The sequence below is a fragment of the Salmo trutta genome, unplaced genomic scaffold (assembly GCF_901001165.1).
Source record: "Salmo trutta unplaced genomic scaffold, fSalTru1.1, whole genome shotgun sequence".
Classification (NCBI taxonomy): domain Eukaryota; kingdom Metazoa; phylum Chordata; class Actinopteri; order Salmoniformes; family Salmonidae; genus Salmo; species Salmo trutta.
In genome coordinates this window covers 374,962-383,432 of record NW_021822362.1, presented here as the reverse complement: position 1 = coordinate 383,432, position 8,471 = coordinate 374,962, and the positions used below count along the sequence as shown (strand labels likewise).

The 8,471-nt window shown below is 43.0% G+C and overlaps 1 long non-coding RNA gene across 1 annotated transcript; it reads left to right on the top strand.

The window, feature by feature from the left end:
* The first annotated feature begins 881 nt into the window (after nt 1–881).
* On the top strand, nt 882–2,848 carry LOC115181977 (uncharacterized). Its single transcript, XR_003873589.1, has 3 exons — nt 882–906; nt 1,111–1,247; nt 2,820–2,848. It is a non-coding gene; the product is annotated as an uncharacterized LOC115181977 (long non-coding RNA).
* The last annotated feature ends 5,623 nt before the right edge of the window (nt 2,849–8,471 follow it).

Genomic DNA, 8,471 nt, shown 5'->3' with positions numbered 1-8,471 from the left:
TGTATTTATTCCTTGTATCACTATTTTAAATGTTGTATCTTTAATTCTGCATTGTTGGAAAAGGATCCGTAAATCAGCATTAGCATACACCTGTTGTTTATGAAGCGATATTCTGCAAGAGGTTCTGGAAGTCAAGCAGTATAAAATGTGAGGTTCTGGAACTCAGGTCTGGTGTTCTGTTCCGTGTGTATTTCCCTCACTGATTCAAAGAGCGAATGGACACAAAAGCAGACGCCAATATAACGCAGATAAAGAGTAAATTCTTATGGTAAAAATTTGTGTTTCAGTGTTTTGTCAGTGGTGGAAGAGATACTCTGGAGCTGCTGCAGTGTGTCTGGGGCTGCTGTGTGTTCTCCTACTGGCTGGGATCATAGGCCTGTTACTCTACCGTGAGTTGATATGTTCTCACTCAAACATTCTTCATTATCAGTGGTGTAACGACCAGGGTTCAATTACATTTACATTCCAGTCAATTCCATTCAGAAAGTAAGACAAATTCCAATTCCAAAAATTGTTACCTTTTCAACGTTACCTTGTTCAATGATCTCATTATTTCAGAGAGAAACCAACTGACCAATTATAACAGCCTGACCAATGAGAGAGACCAGTTACAGACCAGCGACAGCAACCTGACTGCAGAGAGAGACCAGCTACAGACTAGCAACAACACGCTGACCAGAGAGAGAGACCAGCAACAGATCAGATACAACACCCTGACCAGAGAGAGAGACCAGCAACAGATCAGATACAACACCCTGACCAGAGAGAGAGACCAGCTACAGATCAGATACAACACCCTGACCAAAGAGAGAGACCAGCAACAGACCAGATACAACACCCTGACCAGAGAGAGAGGCCAGCTACAGAAAGAGATAGAACATCTGAAACAATCTTCAGTTGAGAAAGGTGAGTCAAATAGTCTCATTACTGTTTCGTTTGACAGTCTCTGTATCAGTTCACATGTCACTTACAGACAGGAATTTAACTTATATTAAATGAAAAATGATGCTTCCAAACCATCCATTAGTTAGTGTCTTCCTTGAGTGTTTGATTGATACTTAATTCAATGTTGTATTAAAGTGACTAAAGCAAGAAATGTTCAACTTACAGTGTGTCTTCAAGGATGGAAGAAGCTTGGTAGCAGTTGTTACTACGTCTCTACTGAGTCCAAATCCTGGGAGGAGAGCAGACAGGACTGCAGAAATAGAGGAGCAGACCTGGTGGTCATCAACAGCCAAGAGAAACAGGTGTGTGAGAGATAGAAACAAAGAGAGAGACAGGGATGCAGCTTAAGCCCCACCCTCTTCAACATATATATCAACGAATTGACGAGGGCACTAGAGCAGTCCGCAGCCCCGGTCCTCACCGTACTAGAATCTGAAGTCAAATGTCTACTGTTTGCTGATGATCTGGTGCTTCTGTCCCCAACCAAGGAGGGCCTACAGCAGCACCTAGATCTTCTGCACAGATTCTGTCAGACCTGGGCCCTGACAATAAATCTCAGTAAGACCATGAATACAAATTCCATCGAGACACCGTTGCCCTAGAGCACACAAGAAACTATACATACCTCGGTCTAAACATCAGCGCCACAGGTAACTTCCACAAAGCTGTGAACGATCTGAGAGACAAGGCAAGAAGGGCCTTCTATGCCATCAAAAGGAACATAAAATTGACATACCAATTAGGATCAGGATTTTTTTTAATCAGTTATAGAAACCATTGCCCTTTATGGTTGTGAGGTCTGGTGTCCGCTCATCAACCAAGAATTCACAAAATGGGACAAACATCAAATTGAGACTCTGCATACATCATTCTTTAAAAAAATATCCTCTGTGTACAACGTAAAACACCAAATAATGCATGCAGAGCAGAAAAAATCCAGAAAAGAGTCATTGAATTCTACAATCACCTAAAAGGAAGCGATTCCCAAACCTTCCATAACAAAGCCATCACCTACAGAGAGATGAACCTGGAGAAGAGTCCCCTAAACATGCTGGTCCTGGGGCTCTGTTTACAAACACAAACAGACCCCGCAGAGCCCCAGGACAGCAACACAATTACACCCAACCAAATCATCAGAAAACAAAATGATAATTACTTGGCACATTGGAAAGAATGAACAAACAAACTGAGCAAACTAGAATGTTATTTGGCCCTAAACAGAGAGTACACAGTGGCAGAATACCTGACCACTGACTGACCCAAACTCAAGGAAAGCATAGCCTTGCTATTGAGACAGGCCGACGTAGGCAGACCTGGCTCTCAAGAGAAGACAGGCTATGTGTAAACTGCCCACAAAATGAGGTGGAAACTGAGCTGCACTTCCTAACTTCCTGCCCAATGTATGAACCTATTAGAGACACATATTTCCCTCAGATTACACAGACCCACAAAGAATTTGAAAACAAACCCAATTTTGGTAACCTCCCAAATCTACTGGGTGAAATTCCAGTGTGTCATCACAGCAGCAAGATTTGTGACCTGTTGCCACAAGAAAAGGGCAATCAGTGAAGAACAAAAACAATGTTTATGTTTATTTATTTTCCCTTTTGTACTTTAACTATGTGCAAATTATATGACATTTGAAATGTCTTTATTGTATTGGAAGTTTTCTAAGTATAATGTTTACTGTTCATTTGTATTGTTAATTTCACCTTTGTTAATTATCTAGTTCACTTGCTTTGGCAATTTTAATATATGTTTCCCAATAAAGCTCTTAAATTGAAATTAAATGAATTGAGAGTTAGAGACAGAGAGAGAGAGACACATAGTAATGGCTATGTATTAACAATGTTGAATCTCTTCCACAATGACAGACATTAGTCAATTGGTTATGTGGACGAAAGAGCTATGCCTGGATTGGTCTGACTGACTCTGTTACTGAGGGGACCTGGAAATGGGTGGACGACACACCACTGACCACAAAGTAAGACATTCATGAATTATGTGTCACTATGACATCACTGTCTGGAGTAGTAGGTTCAGAGTGGACAGCCTGATTCTATGTTTTGTTTCTCCTACAGGTATTGGAACAGTGGACAGCCTGATTCTATGTGTTGTTTCTTCTACAGGTATTGGAACACTGGACAGCCTGATTATATGTGTTGTTTCTCCTACAGGTATTGGAACAGTGGACAGCCTGATTCTATGTGTTGTTTCTTCTACATGTATTTGAACAGTGGACAGCCTGATTCTATGTGTTGTTTCTCCTACAGGTATTGGAACAGTGGACAGCCTGATTCTATGTGTTGTTTCTTCTACAGGTATTGCATCAGTGGACAGCCTGATTATATGTGTTGTTTCTCCTACAGGTATTGGAACAGTGGACAGCCTGATTCTATGTGTTGTTTCTTCTACAGGTATTGGAACAGTGGACAGCCTGATTCTATGTGTTGTTTCTCATACAGGTATTGGAACAGTGGACAGCCTGATTATATGTGTTGTTTCTCCTACAAGTATTGGAACAGTGGACAGCCTGATTCTATGTGTTGTTTCTCCTACAGGTATTGGAACAGTGGACAGCCTGATTCTATGTGTTGTTTCTCCTACAGGTATTGGAACAGTGGACAGCCTGATTCTATGTGTTATTTCTCCTACAGGTATTGGAACAGTGGACAGCCTGATTCTATGTGTTGTTTCTTCTACAGGTATTGGAACAGTGGACAGTCTGATTCTATGTGTTGTTTCTCCTACAGGTATTGGAACAGTGGACAGCCTGATTCTATGTGTTATTTCTCCTACAGGTATTGGAACAGTGGACAGCCTGATTCTATGTGTTGTTTCTTCTACAGGTATTGGAACAGTGGACAGTCTGATTCTATGTGTTGATTCTTATACAGGTATTGGAACAGTGGACAGCCTGATTCTATGTGTTGTTTCTCCTACAGGTATTGGAACAGTGGACAGTCTTATTCTATGTGTTGTTTGTTCTACAGGTATTGGAACAGTGGACAGCCTGATTCTATGTGTTGTTTCTCCTACAGATATTGGAACAGTGGACAGCCTGATTCTATGTGTTGTTTCTCCTACAGGTATTGGAACAGTGGACAGTCTTATTCTATGTGTTGTTTGTTCTACAGGTATTGGAACAGTGGACAGTCTGATTCTATGTATTGTTTCTCCTACAGGTATTGGAACAGTGGACAGCCTGATTCTATGTGTTGTTTCTCCTACAGGTATTGGTACAGTGGAGAGCCTAATGGTGGAGGAGCTGAGAACTGTGTGTATTTCTACTCCTGGACATCAGACAAAGGAGAATGGTGGGACTATGACTGTTCCTATAAATACAAATGGATCTGTGAGAAATAAGATTCATCCTCGGTGCTCTCAACTGCTAAAAAGGATTATGATAAGTACTATCAATCGTAAACTATTTTCTGCTCATTCTATTTACCTTGTCAAGTACATACAATATATAGCAATACAAATGTATTATACATTATAATAAAATAACAAAACATATGCAATAACAATACAATGAACTGATAACAGAAGGACTGTTATCTTTATTGTCGTAGTAATTCACCGCTAAGGACTCAAATTCAAAGGAAATGAATCCTGAGTTCACTGCTCAGCTACTGTAGGTTATTCTCCATATGGCTGAGTTGACTGTTCAGCTACTGTAGGTTATTCTCCATATGGCTGAGTTGACTGTTCAGCTACTGTAGGTTATTCTCCATATGGCTGAGTTGACTGTTCAGCTACTGTAGGTTATTCTCCATATGGCTGAGTTGACTGTTCAGCTACTGTAGGTTATTCTCCATAGGGCTGAGTTGACTGTTCAGCTACTGTAGGTTATTCTCCATACGGCTGAGTTGACTGTTCAGCTACTGTAGGTTATTCTCCATATGGCTGAGTTGACTGATCAGCTACTGTAGGTTATTCTCCATAGGGCTGAGTTGACTGTTCAGCTACTGTAGGTTATTCTCCATATGTCTGAGTTGACTGTTCAGCTACATGCTACTGTAGGTTATTCTCCCATATGGCTGAGTTGACTGTTCAGCTACATGCTACTGTAGGTTATTCTCCCATATGGCTGAGTTGACTGTTCAGCTACTGTAGGTTACTCTCCATAGGGCTGAGTTGACTGCTCAGCTACTGTAGGTTATTCTCCCATATGGCTGAGTTGACTGTTCAGCTACTGTAGGTTATTCTCCATATGGCTGAGTTGACTGTTCAGCTACATGCTACTGTAGGTTATTCTCCATATGGCTGAGTTGACTGTTCAGCTACTGTAGGTTATTCTCCATATGGCTGAGTTGACTGTTCAGCTACTGTAGGTTATTCTCCATATGGCTGAGTTGACTGTTCAGCTACATGCTACTGTAGGTTATTCTCCATATGGCTGAGTTGACTGTTCAGCTACTGTAGGTTATTCTCCATACGGCTGAGTTGACTGTTCAGCTACTGTAGGTTATTCTCCATGTGGCTGAGTTGACTGTTCAGCTACTGTAGATTATTCTCCCATATCGCTGAGTTGACGGTTCAGCTACTGTAGGTTTTTCTCCCATATGGCTGAGTTGACTGTTCAGCTACTGTAGGTTACTCTCCCATGCTACCGTAGGTTACTCTCCCATGCTACTGCATGTTACTCTCCCATGCTACAGTAGGTAACTCTCCCATGCTACTGTAGGTTACTCTCCCATGCTACTGTAGATTACTCTCCCATGCTACTATAGGTTACTCTCCCATGCTACTGTAGGTTACTCTCCCATGCTACAGTAGGTTACTCTCCCATGCTACCGTAGGTTACTCTCCCATGCTACTGCATGTTACTCTCCCATGCTACAGTAGGTAACTCTCCCATGCTACTGTAGGTTACTCTCCCATGCTACTATAGGTTACTCTCCCATGCTACTATAGGTTACTCTCCCATGCTACTGTAGGTTACTCTCCCATGCTACAGTAGGTTACTCTCCCATGCTACTATAGGTTACTCTCCCATGCTACTGTAGGTTACTCTCCCATGCTACAGTAGGTTACTCTCCCATGCTACAGTAGGTTACTCTCCCATGCTACTATAGGTTACTCTCCCATGCTACTATAGGTTACTCTCCCATGCTACTGTAGGTTACTCTCCAATGCTACAGTAGGTTACTCTCCCATGCTACTATAGGTTACTCTCCCATGCTACTATAGGTTACTCTCCCATGCTACTATAGGTTACTCTCCCATGCTACTGTAGGTTACTCTCCCATGCTACTATAGGTTACTCTCCCATGCTACCGTAGGTTACTCTCACATGCTACTGTAGGTTACTCTCCCATGCTACAGTAGGTTACTCCCCCATGCTACTGTAGATTACTCTCCCATGCTACCGTAGGTTACTCTCCCATGCTACTGCATGTTACTCTCCCATGCTACTGTAGGTTACTCTCTCATGCTACTGTAGGTTACTCTCCCATGCTACAGTAGGTTACTCTCCCATGCTACTGTAGGTTACTCTCCCATGCTACTGTAGGTTACTCTCTCATGCTACTGTAGGTTACTCTCCCATGCTACTGTAGGTTACTCTCCCATGCTACTGTAGGTTACTCTCCCATGCTACTGTAGGTTACTCTCCCATGCTACTATAGGTTACTCTCCCATGCTACTATAGGTTACTCTCCCATGCTACTATAGGTTACTCTCCCATGCGACTATAGGTTACTCTCCCATGCTACTGTAGGTTACTCTCCCATGCTACTGTAGGTTACTCTCCCATGCTACTGTAGGTTACTCTCTCATGCTACTGTAGGTTACCCTCCCATGCTACTATAGGTTACTCTCCCATGCTACTATAGGTTACTCTCCCATGCTACTATAGGTTACTCTCCCATGCTACTAAAGGTTACTCTCCCATGCTACTATAGGTTACTCTCCCATGCTACTGTAGGTTACTCTCCCATGCTACTGTAGGTTACTCTCTCATGCTACAGTAGGTTACTCCCCCATGCTACTGTAGATTACTCTCCCATGCTACCGTAGGTTACTCTCCCATGCTACTGCATGTTACTCTCCCATGTTACTGTAGGTTACTCTCTCATGCTACTGTAGGTTACTCTCCCATGCTACTGTAGGTTACTCTCTCATGCTACTGTAGGTTTTTCTCCCATATGGCTGAGTTGACTGTTCAGCTACTGTAGGTTACTCTCCCATGCTACTGCATGTTACTCTCCCATGCTACTGTTGGTTAGTCTCCCATGCTACTGTAGGTTACTCTCCCATGCTACTGTAGGTTACTCTCCCATGCTACTGTAGGTTACTCTCCCATGCTACTGTAGGTTACTCTCCCTTGCTACTGTAGGTTACTCTCCCATGCTACTGTAGGTTACTCCCCCATGCTACTCTAGGTTACTCTCCCATGCTACAGTAGGTTACTCTCCCATGCTACTACAGGTTACTCTCCCATGCTACTATAGGTTACTCTCCCATGCTACTATAGGTTACTCTCCCATGCTACTGTAGGTTACTCTCCCATGCTACTATAGGTTACTCTCCCATGCTACCGTAGGTTACTCTCACATGCTACTGTAGGTTACTCTCCCATGCTACAGTAGGTTACTCCCCCATGCTACTGTAGATTACTCTCCCATGCTACCGTAGGTTACTCTCCCATGCTACTGCATGTTACTCTCCCATGCTACTGTAGATTACTCTCTCATGCTACTGTAGGTTATTCTCCCATGCTACAGTAGGTTACTCTCCCATGCTACTGTAGGTTACTCTCCCATGCTACTGTAGGTTACTCTCTCATGCTACTGTAGGTTACTCTCCCATGCTACTGTAGGTTACTCTCCCATGCTACTGTAGGTTACTCTCCCATGCTACTGTAGGTTACTCTCCCATGCTACTATAGGTTACTCTCCCATGCTACTATAGGTTACTCTCCCATGCTACTATAGGTTACTCTCCCATGCGACTATAGGTTACTCTCCCATGCTACTGTAGGTTACTCTCCCATGCTACTGTAGGTTACTCTCCCATGCTACTGTAGGTTACTCTCTCATGCTACTGTAGGTTACCCTCCCATGCTACTATAGGTTACTCTCCCATGCTACTATAGGTTACTCTCCCATGCTACTATAGGTTACTCTCCCATGCTACTATAGGTTACTCTCCCATGCTACTATAGGTTACTCTCCCATGCTACTGTAGGTTACTCTCCCATGCTACTGTAGGTTACTCTCTCATGCTACAGTAGGTTACTCCCCCATTCTACTGTAGATTACTCTCCCATGCTACCGTAGGTTACTCTCCCATGCTACTGCATGTTACTCTCCCATGTTACTGTAGGTTACTCTCTCATGCTACTGTAGGTTACTCTCCCATGCTACTGTAGGTTACTCTCTCATGCTACTGTAGGTTTTTCTCCCATATGGCTGAGTTGACTGTTCAGCTACTGTAGGTTATTCTCCCATATGGCTGAGTTGACTGTTCAGCTACTGTAGGTTACTCTCCCATGCTACCGTAGGTTACTCTCCCATGCT